The 20,461-nt window shown below is 43.4% G+C and overlaps 1 protein-coding gene and 1 pseudogene across 1 annotated transcript in view; both read left to right on the top strand.

Moving 5' to 3' along the window:
• The window catches only part of LOC136608658 (oocyte zinc finger protein XlCOF29-like), a 354,481-nt gene that overhangs the window by 199,351 nt on the left and 134,669 nt on the right, over nucleotides 1-20,461 (top strand). The window lies entirely within an intron of this gene.
• The window catches only part of LOC136608674 (zinc finger protein 850-like), a 62,364-nt pseudogene that overhangs the window by 9,016 nt on the left and 32,887 nt on the right, over nucleotides 1-20,461 (top strand).

Here is a 20,461-nt window from a genome sequence, read left to right as displayed (position 1 = left end):
TGTGGTGTTTGTTAAGGTTGAAAACTTTTGAGTAGAACTCTCTGAAGTCCTCAGCTATGTCCATAGGGGTGCTAATTTTGTGATTTAGTTTATCTATCAGATGAGGTATTTTTACTTTGATTCTTTTTTTAAGCCTATTCGCCACCAGCTTACTAAATTTATTATTTGCTCTGTAGTGGGTTGTGTTAATAGTTTTTATCGGCATTTCGTAACTTTCTATTAAGTGCCCCCTCAATTTTGCTCTAATATTCATTCCGAGTTGAGGGATATTGAAGGGTTTCTCTTTAACTTGTTCTCTAATTTTTCTAGTGACGTTATCAAGTCTTTTAATATTGAGTATCTTTCCTTTTTGTGGTGTGACCCTAGCTGGATCATTGCCCCTCTTATCACTTTTGTGGGCGTTGCATTATCTCTGGGGATTCATTGAAATGGAAAAACTCTTCAATTGCTTTGTGGGTTTTCAGACCCTATTTGTATGGGATGTTATTTTTCCCTTAGTGTGGAAGTAATGGGGGTAAATGTTTTCCTGGCGAGCATTGCAGCTTGGGAGACGTCCGCGAATAGTTGGATTCTTTTGTACGCATGTGGTAGATTCTTAAGTTTCCTTCAGCTTGCATCATATTTTCTTTAACATGAAAAAACTGTATTTGTGCTATAATGTGTCTAGGCAAGTTTTCGGAGACTGATTTTGGATGTGGAAGCCTGTGTATACTAACAATAATTTAATTCCTCTTGCTTGGATTTAGGCTGCAGCTTTTTGACTAGACTTTTCAGATCCCCTGATAGCCCTGCTGATGAGACTGTCTCTGCTGCTCCTCTTATTTTTATGTTGTTACGTCTATTCCTGTCTTCCAGGTCTGCTAATTTTGCTTTCACGTTTTCAAGCTCTTCAACTATGTTTATTATGTGAACTGATCAGCTTGCCCATCTTGGGCTCCAGATGCTCCACTCAGCCTCCATTATCATAACACTAAACTCCTCGATTGATGCCCTGAGAGGCTATGTCCTTTTTTAGGGATTTTCTTATGGCTAGTATCAGATCCCTGATGAAATTTTCAAACCATTCACTGTCAGATCAGAGTAGGGGATTTCCATAAGTGGGTCTGTTTCCTCTTCCCTGGGTTCCTGTCCTGTCTTCGCTCTATTTGCAGTGTCTGGGACCCCAACTGTCTCCCTTTACCTTTCGTGTTGCGGCTGCTCTGGATTTGTTATGGAGTAACTGGGGCTAACATTGTAAGATGGCGGCTTCCCTGTCTCTGGCCATATGCTGGGGGAAAGTGGCTGTCTCCGAGCAGAGGATCGGGGCAAGCCTGCTTAACATGTTTCTGAAGCAAAGGGTCACCCTGTTCCGCTGATCCTGGCATCTCCCCCTCCAGTGTGTAAGGTCCTTTGGCCAGTTCGCTCTCCTCCTGCTCTTTCACAGCAATGAAGTCCATCAGCGTTTTTGGCCCTGACTTCACCTGCTGCTTCCTTGTCATGTTCCCCTTCTGATACGGCACTGTGGGGCCTTCGGTGAGCTGTGGACCTGTTGGTTTTTACGTCACTGTGAGGTGCTGGGCACGAAACTCACTTGCATAAGTCTGCCAGCTCCATCCAGTTCACTCATTTCCTGGCAGTGTTCTCCCATATCAGGGGCCTCTGCAGGGCAAATTCTTGTCTTCAGGAGCTCAGATCCACCAGCAGGATCAGCCACGTGGGCATCCCGAAAATTTAGCTCGTGGCTTCACTGGTTGCACTAGGCCAAAATAGGCTGAAAGCCTTCATGGCACCCGAATGGACAGCAAAGCCACGCTTCTTGAGCCTGTCCACATGGGGAGGACTGTGGAGGCTTTTAGAAAACTGTAGAGTGCAGTAGGAGGCTCGATGGCCCCAGATTGTGTTGGTACCAGATCAGAGCTCTCCTGCTGCACGTCTCGCGATGGTTGATAAAACTTTTGACATGTTGTTCTATACAGTGGGATCACAATCTCCCACTTTTTATTGTGGGAGAAATACTGGGTTCAGTCCTCTATATGTCTCTCTCCATACACAGGATTACACAATAGTGAAGAAGACATCGGGTGATGGTACGACTACCAACAGTCCTCTCCATGAGTCAGTAGGATCGAGGAGGAGCCAGAGCCCCATCACAGAGGCTCCTCCTCACTTACCGATACATGAGCAGAAGATTCCAGAACTCACCAACAAGATCTCTGAGCTGCTGACTGGAAAGGTGACACTGCTGGGAATGCTGGGTAATTATACAGTAACAGCAATAGAGGTGTCTGGGTAATGACTGTATCATTGTGTGTGTCAGGTTCCTATAAGGTGTCAGGATGTCGCTGTCTATTTCTCCATGGAGGAGTGGGAGTGTTTAGAAGAACACAAGGATCTGTACAAGGACATCATGATGGAGAACCACCAGCCTTTTATCTCACAAGGTAACAAGAGACATACAAAATACATTAGTTATAATTCCCATAGGCTAGAGTTGGTCAAATATTGAACAGTGCATACTTTTGCCTGCGTTTTGCCTTCTTTATGTTTGTACACATTTTATTTTTTGTGGGACAGTAAAGCATAGCATAAAGTACTTTCTGTCCCATGAAGAAATGTATGCTTAACATACACATTTTTGTTTTACACTATAGCCTATAGTGGCGACTACAAAACTTTAAAAGACATACTTTATAGTGAAAAATGTATGTTTTTACATGTACATTTAACGCATATACTAAATAATAGATTAAAAATTAGCAGCTCTCTTTTACTCTAGCGGGACAACTTGGATAATGGTCAGGAGACGAGGAGTATTTTCACTGTAAGGCTCTGTTTGTAGATGTTTGCTCTTAAGTTGAACTGTGTCACTTATTCGACTAATTACAGCAGAGATAGTGGTGGTAATGTAGAAGAGCTGATAGAAACTGATCGGTCGTTTAGAATCATTTTTTGGGGAGGGGTGTTGATTTTTTAAATAATTTTGAAAAGCATAGTGTAGTAGGTCCACATACGCAAGATGACAAATAGCACCAAAATGCCGTCTGAAATAACCCCCATACAAAGTTTTGGAAGGCTGGAATCATGTTTGTGTCTATAAAAAAAAAAGGCAAAACTAGGCATGCAGTTACATATCAGGGAGATAAGCAAATTATTAGAGCCATGGCAGGATTAGATGAACGGTCTTTGTATGAGTGAAGTGCATGAATGAGGATACTGGACTGTTACAGAGTAGAACCGAATTGTCTTTAATGATGAAGCCAGGTTTAGTCTGGGCATTCACGACAGCCGTCTTCATGTCTGGATATCTGGGGTGATTGTGTGCCTCAATCCTGCCTTTGATGTGGAGAAGCACACTGTCCTCATCCTCACTGGTGGTGTGATGGTCTGGGATGCCATCACATATGACAGTCGGTCCCCCCTAGTAGTGGTACAAGGGACAATGACAGCTCAGCGATATGTTCAGGACATCCTGCAGCCACATCTGTTACTGTCATGGCGGCTCCCAAGAGGAATTTTCCAGGCTCGCCTGGTTGCCATATATATTGCCAATAGAACATGTATGGGACCATCTGGGACACAAACCTCCACAGCTTATGAGTTTCAACGAATGTGAGGCTGAATTACAGAAAATGTGAAGCAATATGGCAAAGAATACTATATGGAACCTGTTTCCTTCCATGCCCACCCGTACCACATATTGCATCCAAGCTAGAGGAGTTCCAACAGGCTACTAGAGCCTCCCTTCAAATGTTCAGTTTTCTGCAATAAAGTATCCCTGTGCTCTGATATTGTAATCACTTACTTATATCAACATTGCAATCACACATAAAGTTTCATTCAATTCTGCCAACTCCATATAGGGGAGATATATAATATTCACCTTGACCAAAAACCAGGACCCTATTTAAAAAAAAATCAGGAAACTTAAAGAAAGGGCTTATATTACTTCCTGCTGGAACCACTTCTGGCTTTAACTAAAAAAAAAAAAAAAAACACCACTCAGATCGCATCAAAAACTAATAGTGTGTTTACAGCCTATCAGGAATATTATAAGTTTGTCCAATTTAATAATTTATTTTTAGTTTCAAATCACAAAATACATTTTTTGTCTTAACAGATAATCCTAGTGAGAACTCTGAGGAAAACGTGATGTTATCCCCCAATTCTAAAGTAGAAGATGAAGATATAGTGCAGCACTCTTCAGGAGAAAACCTCCTTACCCTTCACTTACAGCCAGGACATCACAGTACAGATGAGAAGCCATTCTCCTGTTCAGAAAGTGGGATATGTCTTACAGATCAATTTAATTGTATTCTAGATGAGAGAGGTCACACAGGGCAGAAGCAGTGTCCATGCTCAGAATGTGAAAATTCATTTATAACTGAAGCCAAAGTCAAAGATCATCTGATAATTCATTCAGAACAAAAAACTTTTTCCAGTGCAGATTGTGGGAAATGTTTTATTCTGAAAACTGATCTGGTTAAACATCAGACAATCTACACAGGAGAGCTGTATTCATGTCCAGGATGTGGGAAATGCTTTACAGAACAATCCGCTCTTGTTACACATCAGAGAATTCATACAAGAGAAATGCCATTTTCATGTTCAGAGTACGGGAAATGTTTTATCCTAAACTCACATATTGCTAAAAGTCAGAGACTTCATATGGGAGATAAATCATTTCCATGTTTAACATGTGGGAAACCGTGTAATCAGAAATCAGAGCTTGTAAAACATCAGAGAATTCATAGAGGCGGAAAAACATATTTATGCTCAGAATGTGGGAAAACTTACACAAAAAAATCAAGTTTTGTTTCACATCAGAGAATTCACACAGGAAAGAAGCCATTTTCATGTTCAGATTGTGGGAAATGTTTTACAAAAAAGTCAAATCTGGTTTCACATGAGAGAATTCACACAGGAGAGAAACCATTTTCATGTTCACAATGTGGGAAATGGTTTAGTGATAAATCGGGCCTTGTTAGACATCAGAGAATTCACACAGGAGAGAAGCCATTTTCATGTTCAGAATGTAGGAAATGTTTTATTTATAAAACAAGCTTTGTTAGACATCAGAGAACTCACACAGGAGAGAAACCGTTTCCTTGCTTACAATGTGGGAAATGTTTTATAATGAAATCAGAGCTTGTTCAACACCAGATAATTCACACAGGAGAGAAACCATTTTCATGTTCAGAGTGTGAGAAATGTTTTACAAAAAAACCTTATCTTGTTTCACATCAGAGAATTCACACAGGAGAGAAGCCATTTTCATGTTCAGAATGTGGAAAGTGTTATACAGAAAAGTCACATCTTGTTTCACATCAGAAATATCATACAGGAGATAAGCCATTTTCATGTTCAGATTGTGGGAAGTGTTTTGTCCTGAAATCACGTCTTGTTTCACATCAAAGAATTCATACAGGAGAGAAGCCATTTTCATGTTCAGATTGTGGGAAATGTTTTGCCCTGAAATCAAGTCTAGTTTCACATCAAAGAATTCATACAGGAGAGAAGCCATTTTCATGTTCAGATTGTGGGAAGTGTTTTACAGAAAAGTCACATCTTGTTTCACATCAGAGAATTCACACAGGAGAGAAGCCATATTCCTGTTCAGAATGTGGAAAGTGTTTTAGAGCACAATATACTCTTGTTACACATCAGAGGAGTCACACAGGAGAGAAGCCATTTTCATGTTCAGAATGTGGGAAATGGTTTACTGATAAATCAAGCCTTGTTAGACATCAGAGAATTCACACAGGAGAGAAGCAGTTTCCTTGTTTAGAATGTGGGAAACGTTTTAGAATAAAATCAGAGCTTGTTAAACACCAGAGAACGCACACAGGAGAGAGACCTTATCCATGTTCAGGATGTGGGAAATGTTTTATTGATAAATCAAGTCTTGTTAAGCATCAGATAATTCACACAGGAAAAAAAACATATTTATGTTAAGAATGTTACCAGTACCACACATAGGGATCATCAAAAATGTCACAGAGTGGGAAAGTCCTTTTGAAGGTATAAACGTGGAAAACGTTTTACAAGGAAATCAAAGAGATCAGATTCTTGGAATATGAAAAATGTTAAGAACATTTTTTTTCCAGCACATGAGGTTATCATCAGAGATTAAACGCCCAGTATTTTTTTAGTTTCAAAATACTTTATTCAAGAAGCAAACATGTTAAGTACAGCTTTTCTAGTTGTGCAAGTGTGGGTTTCCCCTCGCAGGGGGTAAAGCACGTCATATGGCTCAAGTCTTATCTTCATATGAATGTATCATACTCTTGCCAATATCTTCTCTTTTTTTTTTCTTACTTCTGTTACTCCTTTGCTATCTCCAGACTTCTCTGGAGAGTCCTTTTCATAAAATAGTTGTGCCTATTCATTTTAACAATTTAAACAATAAAATTTTAAACTGGTTTCAACAAAGATCAGCTGTGGTCGTCTCTCATTCCTTTTTTTTTCTTTTCCTTCATGTCTTTGGGGTATCGTTTTTAAGTCGACTGGAGGATGTGTCTTATTCCCGGTATGTCTACCATGTTCACCCATGGGTCCCAAATCTCCCCGAACCTCTCCAAAGTGTCAGTTCCTATTGCGTGCAGTCTCTCATACAATGCAATAGAGGAGACTCTGTCTAGCACCTCCCGGAAGGAGAGGTACCTTTGCTTCCACTTAGATGCAATGTGGATTCTTGCTGCCATACAGATCACCTGGATCAGTTTATGAGCTCGATATCTGATCCCTGGTTGGCGATCTCCTAACAGGAGCATTGCTGGATTTTTATGTAGGGTTCCTATGAATAGCCTCTGTAGGAGCCTGTGGACCTGTGTCCAAAATCTTGCTACTACCGGGCAAGTCCACCAAACATGAGCTTGCGTGCCCACCTCATTACATCCTCTAAAGCAGAGAGGCGAGGTAGATTGGTAAATTTGGTGCAATCTATATGGCACCAGGTGGGTTCGGTGGAGAACCTTTATAGATGTCTCCGTCAAAGTCACCTGATGGCTCCCCTTCGCCACTGTCTCACAGCATTGCCTCCATTTTTCTACTGACAAGCTCATGTTTAGGTCCCTCTCCCATTTTTCCATGTATGGAAGTTTCTCCTCTCCCCCTGGTTTATTTACTACATTATAGATCGTGGATAAGGAGCCCTTTTTCATGGGGTCTCTCTGGCATAATCTCTCGAACGCGGTTAAGTCCGGGAGAGCTCTTGGGAGCCCGAGCGAGCCAATGAAATGGTATACTTGGTTAATCCTTAAATTCTCAGATGTGGGAGGATTACATTTGGTTTTAAATTGGTTTATGGAGAGTATTCTGGAGTTTTCTGTCATGTTCTGTATCCTTGTGAGTTCATTGTTTTTCCACCATTGAAAATGTATCAGGTCCCTACTTGGGGGGAACTTTTCGTTTGGTATCAACGGCAATAGTCTGGATGGGTTGTTTGCTAATTTATATTTATATCTGGATTCCCTCCATATGCGTATGGAGTGATATGAGAGGGGGCTCTTGTCTAGAAGGTTTGTTTTTATTGGACCTGCCGACCAGGTCAATTCTGCCGGTGTATGTGGGGCTAACTTGTATGTCTCCATGTTGACCCAGAGTGGTGCTTTTGAACCTCCCATGGTCTCGATCCATTGCGCAAGTCTCGCTGTCAGGCAATATTTTTTTACATTAGGAACCGAGAGGCCTCCCAGCTTTTTATGGTAATACATGGCCCTGTTTTTGATCCTTGCCCTTTTTCCTGCCCATATGAACTTGAAAATAACTCTCTGAAAGTTATCCAGAACCTCACCTGGAATAGGTATGGGCAGGGTTCGGAACAGATATAACATCCGGGGTAAGATATTCATCTTTACCGCATTTATCCTTCCCATCCATGAGAGCATTGGGTCGTCCCATTTTACTAGTTTTGATGTCAGTTTCTTAATCAGCGGCGGTTAGTTCCATTTATATAGGTTGGATAGGGATGGGGTTAGATTGATACCCAGATATGGTATGTATTGGGTCTGTTGTTTAAAGCCAAAATTTAAATCTATTAATTTTATTAGAGGGGGTGGGGTATTTATGTATGTTATGTCACTTTTGTCCACATTCACCTTCAGTCCTGTCATGGCTGCCCACCTCTCCAAGAGATTCATTAAGTTTGGTAGAGTTGTTAAGGGTTGGGTGATAGTTAGTAACATATCGTCCGCAAACAGATTTATTTTATATTCCCTATCCCCCAGGGTGATTCCCTTTATGTTTGGGTTCTCTCTTATTGCTGTCGCTAACGGTTCTATGGCTAGGGCAAAGAGCGCTGGGGAAAGGGGGCATCCCTGCCGAGTGCCTCGCTTTATTGGGATTGGTTTTTCTTTAGTTTGTTGGCAGTTTCAATAGGGTTGAGGGTTGGGAGTATAGGGATTTTATTGCCTTTAGAAATTCCCCTTTAAAACCCATGTGTCCTAGCAAGGCGAACAGATAATCCCATGATATAGAGTCAAACGCCTTTTCAATATCAAGAGCGAGCAGGGTCAGAGGACTATCGTTTCTCTGTACCTGGTCAATAATATTTAATACTTTCCTAATATTGTCCGGCGCCTGCCTCTGCGGGATAAAGCCTACTTGGTCTTTATGCACTAGTTTTGTAAGGAGAAGGTTCAGTCGCCTCGCTAGGATACCTGTAAAAATTTTATAATCTATGTTCAGGAGCGAAATTGGCCTGTAATTTTTCGGGGAGAGTGGGTCCTTATTTGCTTTCGGTATCACTGTTAGATTTGAATTAAGAAACTCGCTTGGTGGAATTTGCCCCTCCATTATGGTGCGGTACATCTCTCTGAGGGGTCCAACCAGGGAGTCTTTGTATTTCTTGTAATATATGGTCGTAAGGCCGTCTGGGCCTGGGGCTTTTCCTGGTTTTAAATTCTCAATTACCTCTATTATCTCCTCCTCAGTGATAGCCGCATTTAATGAATCCCTTTGCTCTTGGTTAATGGTGGGCAGAGGCAGTGATTCCAGGAACTCTTTTCTTTGGATTTCCCCTCCCCCTCTATGTTCCCTATACAGGGTGGTGTAGAACTCAGCGAATGTGTCATAGATTATATTCGGCTTGGTAGTTATACTATTGTGTGGGGTATATAATTTGAAGACCGAGTTAAGTCTCTGTGTTTCTCGTAGTTTTGCGGCTAACAATTTATCTGGCTTATTTGCAAATATATAGTATTTATATTTAGTCCACTGTAGCGCCCTTTCTACTTTTTCTGATAATATAATGTTTAATTGCAGTTTAGTATCCCTGATTTCCTTTGTGGTCGCTCGCATCGGATTACACTGGTTCATATTTTCCAGGAGAAATAATTTTCTCTCTAGTGCTTGGAACGCTTTGGATCTTTCCTTTTTTTTGGGGGGGGGGGGGGGGGATAGTTGAATCAGTCTTCCTCGAATGTACGCTTTATGAGATAGCCAAACCCACTGCGGTTGGTTTTCTAGCCCTTTATTAAGTTCAAAGAAATCTGCAATTTGGCTTGAGATTTTATTTGCGCTAATTGGATCTTTCAGGAGTGCCTCATTCAGCCTCCATCTGAAAATTTTTCTCATGGTGTTTCCCAACTCTATCTCACAGAGTACTAGATCATGATCCGACCATGCGTTTGGGTAGTGCCTGGTGGTCACGAGCTGGGGTACCAGCTGTGCTGAGATTAGTACGTAGTCTAGTCTAGAGTATGTCTGGTTAGGCGCGGAAAAGTATGTATATCCTCTGTCCTTTCCGCGTACCTCTCTCCAACAGTCAGCTAGTCTGTAATATTCTAGTTTGGCTTCCCATTCTTTTCTCTGCTTGGCTGAAAATCTATCCGCAGTGTTGCTAGATCTGTCTAGTGACTCGTGGAATGGGAAGTTAAAATCTCCTGCCCACAGGATCATATGATATGGGAATCTAGCTAGTTGGTGCGCTACTTTTCTCATTGTAGGCCAGGGGTTTTCCGAGGGGCATACATATTAACTATTAGTAAAGGTTGATCCTGTATTGTGCCCCATATGAGACAGTATCTTCCCTCATGGTCGCTCTCTGAATGGATCTCCTGGAGTGGGAATGAGTTGTGTAATAGTGCCAGGACCCCCCTATGTTTTTTGCCTGCTGTGGATGCGTAACTTCTTGTGTAGTTGCGATTAATGAATCTGGGGGCTGAGCTGTGGGAAAAATGTGTCTCCTGAATGCATATTATGTCTGGCTTATGTTTCGCGTATGCCATAAGGGCTTTTCTCCTTTTGTTCGGTGAGTTAAATCCTCTCACATTATGGGAAATCAGACATACCATTTGATGGCCTGGTCTAGGCTTGCTGTGATATCCTTACCGGGCGACCTATGGTCCCTTTTCTGTTGTCCTCCAGTCTGGTCCTTTTTTTGAGAGACGACCTGTGATCTCAATATACAAACAATTACAAACAAACTTTCAAACTTAGTCACCTTTCCCCTTTGTGTGTGGGGGTCCGGTGTAACACCTATCAACCTAAACTTAGTTAGAATCCTAAGACCCTTAGGCCAGAGATTGGATTGACGCCACCTCTCGGTGGCCTATCCATCTCTGATAAACTCAGCAACTTATGTACCATCCTGGGACTAGGCACTTTCCTCATGGATATACGCTTGTGCGATCAAATGTAGCATTTCCTCGGGAGGTCGTCCCCACGGGGTCTCCCACCGTGGACGTTTCCTCGCCCCTCCATTAGTATATTCAGTATAAAATTTCTTACTTATTACTTGTTACTTTATCTTCTCTCCCTTCTCCCTTCCCCCCCTGTCCTCTCCCATTTCTTCCCCCTCCTTCTCGCCTAAGAACATGGGAGAGTGACGAAGAGGTACTACAGCGTCCATTATAGTTCGTTCGTGGCTTCCTTAGGCCCTGTCAGGCCCGTTGTTAGTTGTGCCCCGGTCACGCGGTCCCGGTCTGTTTTGTATCGGGTGTGGAGTAGCCCAGGATCGTCTGGGGCGAGGGCGCATTCTTCTTGCTTCTGATGGTCTTTCTACTTGTATCTGCGCTCTCTCCAGAGCCTCATAGGCCTCCTCCATAGTTTTCACTGCGTAGGCTCTGCCTTGATGTTGAAAGAGGAGTGCAAACGGGAATGCCCACTTGTACCTAATATTAGCCGCTATCAGGGCCTATGTAATAGGCTTGAATGATCTCCTTTTCGCCAGTGTTGATGGGGCTATATCCACGTAGAGTTGGACTGCGGGGGACATTCCCGGTAGTGGGGTGAGATATCTGGCTGCTGCCAGGAGTTGGTCTCTCACTTCGCTGTAATGTAACTTAAGCACCACGTCCCTAGGCATCTCTGGGCTTGGGGGCTTCGCCAGTGCCCTGTGTATTCGATCGATTCTGAGTGATGCCTGGTCGATCTGGGGCAGGAGTGCCGAGAAGAGATTAATTGCTGTTTCTTTCAGGGATGTGATTCTTTCTGGGATGCCCCATATTCTAATATTGGACCGTCGTGATCTGTTTTCCAGATCCTCAATTTTGGCTTCCAGCTGACCTACTTTAGCTTCTAGATCTGCTACACAGCCGCGGTCTGTTTCTATTACTTTGATTATATCTTCTGTTTTTCTCTCTAGTTCCTCCGTTCTCTGCCCCAGATCCCGTATCTGTTCAGTGAAGTCCTTCACTGCGGCGGAGAGTGCCGTTTTGAAAACTTTTTCAATTTTTGCTAACAGACTCGCATGATCTGTGGTGTCGCGCCCTGTTTCCATATTTTCTTCTTCAGCATCAACCTCTGATGGGCTTCTGGATGTTGTGGGGGAGGAAGGGTCCGCTTGGGATTGAGCTGCAAACATGTTTGGTAACGTGCCTTTGGAGGGGGTCTTCGTTGTTTTACCTTTGGTTTTTGTCATACTTTTTAATGGCAGCTTGGGGTCACCAAAGGATGCTAATGAGTTTTGATCTGGTTGTCTTACAGCTTAGTGTGAGTGTCCCGATAGAGCAAAAGCTAGGGTCTCATTTCCTGATGTGACTAGCTTTGCTTAAGCGCCGAGTGGGGGTAACTGGTCCGGCGAGAGGTCGGGCCCCGTTTTGTTTCGTATAGAAGGCTGCTAAGGAATGTTAGGGCTAATAGCGCTTCTGTTATGCTTTAGGTGCAGTGCTATTTTCTATTTAGCTTTGTACACTGGTGAGTTAACACCTCAGTTTTGCCCTTTCTCCTTGTGCAAACAGTCCTTGTAAGATGCGTGGTAACGAGGGAGAGCGAGGGTTCTTTCTACAGCCCTGGTTGCTGTATAGATCCCCGCTTCACTCCTCTAGACCTGTACTGTGTTGTGGCCCAGGGGGACTCCTGGGTTATGTAGTGGGCAGGTCAGCTATGTCTGGAGCCGCTTGTGGCCTCTGTATGCACTGGGCTCCACTGCAGCCGTGTGATGGTGGAAGCGGGGGGAGGGTGGGGATGCTGGAGATGAAAAGGGGGCCTCCTCTTCTCCACTGCCTCCGCTAGCTCAGTCTCTTCCCCCCCCCCACCGCCTGGTCTTTTCCCGCTTGTCGGGTAGTCCCGCTTACCGGCTCTTCCTCTGTGGCAACAGATGGCTCTTTACCCGCTTCCACCGGGCTCCCTCCTTCTCTCCGCTTCTCAAGCGACATCTCCTGTCTCCCCTTTGCGCCCCCTGGCTCCGCCAGGCAGAATCTGTCCAGCAGGGGTGCCTCCCAAGCCCTTCGCCTCACTTCCGATCACGGCGCCTCCCGTACTCGAGCCCGCGGCTTCAGGCCCGCCAGCAAGCCGAAAATTTAGATTTTCTGGGCGAGTGTCGGCTTAAAATGTTCCTCTCGTCCAGGGGAGGCAAACCGCTGGGTTTTCGTAGCTTTTCCTCCGCAGCTGCGCCTTCAATCTGCCTCTTTAGCTGCCGGGTGCGGAGGAGCACCGGCACACGCGTCTGCTCTCCTCTGCCGCCAGGCCACGCCCCCCCAGTAATTTTTTAAAATCATTATCTACCCTTACCTGTTGTTTACCACTGTTTTGTGTGCACTTAAGATTTATTTGTTAATAACCTGCTTTTTTTTTTTTACATTTTCAGTTCTAGGGCGTCCTGATTGGATGTGACTCATATAGTAACGTAGTTTATAGGGCTGACAAAAATACATACTTCCATCCAGTTTAGCCTATTATCCTACAATGTTGATCCTGACGATCTGTCGACATTCATTAAAACAGTATGAAACTGTATACAAAAAATATCCTGGATAAGTGATTCTCTTTTGATGCTCAAACACCATAACACAGACTTAATCAGAACATGAAGTCAAAACTAAGAGTAGGTCTAAAACATGAAAGACCTAAAACTATTTCTTTTATACTTTGCTCCTTCTCTGTTGCACTTCCAGACCAAAATAAGCAAATGTGAATGAATGAGGCCTTACTGTCCAACTAGTCTCTTATTTGGGAGATTTTATTTCTCGCTCATCATGGAGTGCATACACCGCCACTGAGTGAGTAAATCAGCACCAAACCATTACATTTCCACCACCGTGATTTCAAGTCAGAATCAGGTTCTTCTGGTGACACATGAAATACACTACTGGTCAAAGGTTTTAAACACTTCCATTTTTCTAATTTTTATTGATATTTACACAGTTTAATGTCTCAAATATACTTTTGAAATGAAAGCAAAGAGCAAATAAACCAGTTTAGATAAAAATAATGGATTAATTTGTTTCACTAGATTAAAGAGACTGAGGGCAGCACAAGGTAGTGACAGTCACACTGATTACACTAATATGTCTGCTGGGTGTAGTAGTTTGGGAGAAATTTGCCAATTACCAGTAGCACATGCATAGAGGACTACTAAAGTAGTCCTTGATATTCATGAGCTGCAGGCTAGCTACACCCACTCTGCCCTCTAGCCATTTATTGACAGTTGCCTGCCTATTACTGTGCATACAATGCATAGAGATAGGAATGTCAATCATTGGCTGGAGGGTGTGGTGGGTGGGTGTGGCTAGCCTGCATCTCATGAATATGCAGCACTAGTCCATTTTTTTGGCTGCTTTTAATAAAATGCAAGCTTTTCCAAAAACATGGTAACAGATTCCATTTAAATCTCGATTTTTGACTCTTCAGAGTAGCGCCCTCTAGCTGATAGAACAGGCATTCAATCAAGGAATTATTTTAACAAATTAATTCAGATATTGTTTAGAAATTTCTTCCCAACATTGTTGCAGAGGTTCACACAAATGTGCTGCACTTGTAGGCTGCTTTACTGTCACCCTTCTGTCCAGTTCATCCCAAAAAGCTCAATGGGGTTTAAGTTTGGAGACATTGCAGGCCAATCCATTCTGTGAAGCCTGCCAGCCTATGGTTGTCTTCTTACAACCTAGAAGTATGTTTTGGATGATTGTCTTGCTGTAATATGAACCCCTGACCAACTAGCGCACACAAGAGGGTATTACATGGCATATCAAAATGCTGTGGTAGCCCTTTTTGTCCAGTGTACCAGTCGCCCTCTGCAAGTTGCCAACTCTAGATCCAGCAAAAAAGCCCTAGACCATCACACTCCCTCCATGTTTGGCATTTTGTTGTCACATACTCAAGAACCATCTTTTCACCTACTCAGCGGTGTACAAAAACCAAAGATGTCAGAGTTATTCTATGATTCTATGAAAGTTTGATTCATCAGTCCATTAGACCTTCTTCCACTCTTCAGTAGTCCACTGGAGGTGCTGCTTTGCCAAGGCAAGTGTTTTTATTTTGCAGTCTTAGCAAGGGCTTTCTTACTGATACTCTATCTCTCGAACCTGCAGATAGAAGTCTCCTCTTCACAGTTGAAATGGAAACTTGATTATTTCGTGCTGCGTTAAGCTGTGCTTGAAGATTTTGTTCTGTGAAGCAACAATCACACAAACTATTGACTCTTAAAAACCTGTTGTCTGATCTTGTATTGACCTTTGGTCTATTAGAGTTTCCTCCAGTTTCCAAGTGCCTTTTAAAAATGTACTCCCTGCCACCTTGGCTTTCTTGACATTTTCTTTGTAGGACGGATCTACACTTCTAGGGCTTGTAATTGTCTGTCTTTATTTCTTATTTGGTTAATTGCCTTTTCTTGCCATTATGCTGTGTTCTGTCCTGAAGAGCAAAACTGTCCAAATCCTGCCGTAGAGGGTGTTGTAATGCAGTCTGTTCTAACACTGTTTATATAGAATTGGGGGAGTTGAAAGTAATGTGCAAAGGTTTGATAGTTCTCAGTAAGAGAAACTAAGTAATCTTGTAGATATGATACCTTTTTAATGGCCAACAAAAACACACAATGTTAATGCGAGCTTTTAGTCCTACGCAGGGTCCTTCATCAAGGCATAATGAAATGGATCTGAAGAGGCATGCATATATATACACACAGTGTGTCGAAAATGTCATTAGTTGTTATAAATTTCTATTCCCAAAATTCTTTTGTGGCGCTGTGATTTGAAATTGCCTTTCAATATAATAACTGTCATGACTTCCACGTTGTGTCCGTGACTAGAAAAGTGCTCCACCACAGGGAATTATGGCTTTCTCTTTATAATTGTGTGGCGATGAGACCTCATCCTTGCTTAAAGTTTCTGTTGTGTTTGCCCAAGATATAAAGCCCCAACAGGACATTTACTGCATAGCATCAGGTACACAGCATTGAATGCATAAATTCAGACTATTGTTGCGTTTCAGGTTACACTTTCAAAATATTTTTATATTTTAATTTACTTTTGAACCTTTCTACTATTTCACATTATTTGCTGGACTTGAACTGTGTTCATGTCAAAAATAACTGGAAAAAATTGAGGGAGGTGTTCTAAAACTTTTTCACCAGTAGTGAGTCCCCATGAAAATGTTTGACGGCTAGAAGACTTGAGGTATGGGAAATGCCTCCATGTCCATAGAGGCCAACCAGGTACTTGCATCAATGTTAATCTCTAGGTCGCACAAGAGATGCCCATGATCCTTAGTGCAAGAAGAAAGAATCTGTGTCTAAATCAGCCTCGAAAGCATAAGTGCAACATATTAAACAGTAAGCCTCCATGATCTAGCCAAATTGCAAACTTTAATTTTACCACTCGTGTACCACATATGTGAAAGCCAACCAAGCACAGGCACTAAGGTGTTAGTTGAATACAAGTTAACAGCTGACATTGGTGACAAACAAATCTTGGAGTCAAAAGTTACCAGACATAACTATGTCCATTTGCATCCCCTCACACATCCTCCGGTCCCTCTCCCCGGCAGTTATCTACCATCTCACCACTATATTCAACTTCTCTCTGCCTCCTGGCATTTTTCTCTCCTCTTTCAAACATGTCATCATATCCCCACTGCTAAAGAAACCGACTCTGGACTTGAGTGATGCTGCCGACTACTGACCCATCTGCAACATCCCCTTTATCTCCCAACTACTAGAATGCCAGGTTTACTCCCGTGTTAGAAGCTATAAGCTATCAGACAACTCTCTTCTCGACCCCCTATAGTCCGACTTTCGCCCCCAACACTCAACAGAAACCACCCTTACAAAGGTGTCAAACGAGCTCCTGACAGCCAAATCGAGGGGTAACTACTCTCTATTGATCCTCCTTGATCTCTCCGCAGCATTTGACATTGTTGCTTACAAACTCCTCCACAATACGCTTCGCTTCATCGGCCTAAAGGACACTGCTCTCTCCTGGTTCTCCTCCTACCTGACTGTTCATTCAGTGTCCTCTTTGCTGGCTCTGCCTCCCCTCCTCTTCCCCTTGCTGTTGGGGTCCCCCAAGGCTCGGTCCTTGGCCCCCTCCTTTTCTCTATCTACATAGCCCCTATTGGACAAACTATCAGGAGATTTGGCCTCCAATACCACCTCTACGCTGACGACACCCAGTTATACACTTCCTCTCGTGACATCTGTGCACCTTTCCTCCAAAACATCGCCAGTCTGTCCACTGTCTCTAACACTATGTCCTCTCTCTACCTAAAACTAAACCTTTCAAAAACTGATCTTCTGGTGTTCCCACCCTCATCCTGATATCTCCATCTCAGTGTGTGGCACCAACATAACTCCCAGACAGCACGCCCACTACTTTGGGGTTGTATTCAACTCTGATCTCTCTTTTACCCCCCACATCCAATCTGTGGCCCGATCATGTCAGCTGCACCTCAAGAACATCGCAAGAATCCACCCTTTTCTCTCCGTGGACACACTAAAAATGCTCACTGTTGCCCTAATCCACTCTCGCCTTGATTATTGCAACTCGCTGCTGGTCGGCCTCCCCTGCTCCAGACTACCCCCTCCAATCCATCCTGAATGCAGCAGCGAGGCTCATCTTCCTGTCTAGCTGCTACTTGGACGCCTCTGCCCTTTGCCAGTCACGGTACTGGCTGCCCGTCAAATACAGAATTCAATTTAAACTCCCTACATTCATCCGTAAAGCTCTCCATAGCACTCCGCCATCCTACATCGCCTCGCTCATCTCAATCCACCACCCAGCCCAGGCCCTCCGCTCTGAATGCCACTTTAATTCGATCTTCTCATTCCCATCGCCAAGACTTCTCCAGAGCTGCACCAGTCCTCTGGAATGCGCTACCCAAAACTATCCGCTCAATCCCTAATTCACAAAACTTCAGTGGTGCTCTAAAACACATCTCTTTAGGGAGGCATACCTTATCCCCTAAACCAAACCTCTCTGTACTCCGCCTCATAATATTGATCCCTGACCTAGTGACTGCGATCAGCAGCCATCAACCGCCCCCTACAGTCACACCAATTCAGCCACCACACGGCTTAATGTCTGACCATTGCTTATATGTATAGCATCCCACACTCTCCACCTCACCATGCCTTGCACATCCCCAGCCCCTTTACCTTCTGTATCACCAGGTTATTTGTAGTATGTAAGCTCGTTGGAGGGGACCCTCACCCCTACTGTTTCCATAAATACTATGTAACCGTGGTTTTTGTATTTTTGTACTTTTGTCTTTATGTAGCCCCCTGTTTTTGTAAGCCCTGTGGAATATATTTGGCACTATATAAATAAAGATTATTATTATCTTCCATTACTGTCCAGTTCCACAATAAAACAGCAGCTTTACCAGCATGTGTAGCATCTTCATCGTTCAGGAATATCTTCCATCCCTTCGTATCTTGTGAGCGCATGTCTCTCTGGGGTCCTCATATCCCCTTCTTTCTAACCTGACACTATAGGAGACTCTTTCTGTCTCTCTTTCCAGAATCTGTCACACAGCCAGCATCCAGCTGAACCCAAACATATTACCAAAATGACAAGTTTATAGTAATTATAGGAATTTCTTTGGCAATTTTTACAGGCTTTGATGTGGCATGATAATAAAAATTTCCATCCAGGGGTATACTGTGAACTTTTATTGTTTTGGAGTATGGTCTACATTTCAGTTAATAATGGTGGATATACTGTGTGTTACATATGAAGAGTCCATGGTTGACAAATGTCCTTTCTTTCTCTCCTCTTGGAGCGTTCTATAACTTTTCTGGCTCTTTTCCTCTCTTTTCAGTTTGGGGAACTTGGGAAATGTTGACCTAGAACAATAGGGGTGGCCTCGCTTCTAAGAGATTTAATTGGATCTCCATTTTCTGGTTCCAAAGTACTAGAGTCTTTATCACCATTTCTTGTAATTCCAGGAATGTTCATCGCAGGCCTGCACATTGTGATGGCGTATAAGTACACTCATTGTCAAAAATCCAAATCATGATATGAAGCATATTCAGGTATATCTGATACCACGGAAATGGCTCTCAGTATGCAGTTGGTCACCATCAAGAATATTTTTCTCAAAAAGTTAAAACCGCCTTCCTAAAAATTTGTGATAAGAAACTTCAATGTACAGAGCATATACACTCACTGTCAAAAATAATAATCAAGCACTAGAAGGAGTTGTGAGAAATCAAATTAAACTTTCTCTGTGTGATTGTAATGTTGATACAAGTGATTACAGTACCAGAGCAAAAGGATCATTTATTGTGGAGAATTGAATCCTTGAAGGGAGGCTCTAGTACCCTGTTGTACCGCCTCTAGCTTGGATACAAGATGTCATACAGATGGGCATGAAGGCTCTAGTACCCTGTTGTACCACCTCTAGCTTGGATACAAGATGTCATACAGATGGGCATGGAGGCTCTAGTACCCTGTTGTACCGCCTCTAGCTTGGATACAAGATGTCATACAGATGGGCATGGAGGCTCTAATACCCTGTTGTACCCCCTTTAGCTTGGATACAAGATGTCATACAGATGGGCATGGAGGCTCTAGTACCCTGTTGTACCGGCTCTAGCTTGGATACAAGATGTCATACAGATGGGCATGGAGGCTCTAGTACCCTGTTGTACCACCTCTAGCTTGGATACAAGATGTCATACAGATGGGCATGGAGGCTCTAGTACCCTGTTGTACCGCCTCTAGCTCGGATACAAGATGCGATACAGGTGGGCATGGATGCATACAGTTTTTGCATTGCATCCTGCGACATATTAGTCCACAGTTGCTGTAACTGAGCCTCTAGATTGTGCAAAGTTGGAGGCTATTGAAGTTGGTGTCCAAGATAGTCCTATACATCAACACATACATAGATAGTCCTATTGGTGATACATCTGGTGACCAGACAGGCTATGGAAGCATGGCAATGTTGTGGAGGCCTTTCCGTTACCCCCTTGCGTGTGCGGCCGAGCATTATCCTGCTGGAAGCCGCCATGAGAGGAACACATGTGGCTGCAGGATGTCTTAAACATATCGCTGAGCTGACATTGTCCCTTGTACCACTACTAGGAGTGAAAAACTATAGGTTGCGAAGGCCATAACACTAGCGGTGGGGGCAGTTTGCCACTCCACAGGAAAGCCAGGATTGAGGCGCTGAGCCTTAGGTCTAGAGACATGAACATGGCCGATATCATTGCCCAAACTAAACCTGAATTCTTTGCTGAAGACAACCTGATTACACTCCATAGCAGTCCAGTTTGATCATCCATGATACCACTGCAAGCAGAGGCAATAATGGGTGGGTGGTTGTCAAAGGCAGTATATGGGATAAATGTCCTTAACCCTTTCCAATCCACTGTCTGACGTCTGAAGACATTCTGATTGAAGCCTGTCCAGCTCCTATGTCAGAAGACATCCGTTAGGGTATTCTTACTGTATATTACTGGTCGCTCTGTTGTCGGGGGCAACTCAAGCATGTCCCATATTGCAGTACTGGGTCTAGCCAGCAGATGGTGCCATTGTATAATGGCAGAAAGAGAAAGCCCCCTAGGAAACCCTGAATCCAAAATTGGATTGCAAAGGGTTAAACCAAGCGACTGAAAATGGTTCCGGAAAACAGGAGTCTAATGATGGTGCCACCTGTCTCTGGATGCTGGACAATGTGCTTGTTGGATAATCAGATGATCCTCTCTACTGGTGGTCTGTCAAGGACACCCTGAACCTGGTCGCCTTGTGTGCGTGGCCTCACACTACCACCGGTCTCTGTACTGGTAACTTGTACCAGGACGGTGGTGCTACTATTGCCATCA

This window comes from Eleutherodactylus coqui, chromosome 1 (genome assembly GCF_035609145.1).
Source record: "Eleutherodactylus coqui strain aEleCoq1 chromosome 1, aEleCoq1.hap1, whole genome shotgun sequence".
In the NCBI taxonomy this organism is placed as follows: domain Eukaryota; kingdom Metazoa; phylum Chordata; class Amphibia; order Anura; family Eleutherodactylidae; genus Eleutherodactylus; species Eleutherodactylus coqui.
Note: the sequence above shows the minus strand (reverse complement) of the source record. Positions and strands in the feature narration are given on the sequence as shown.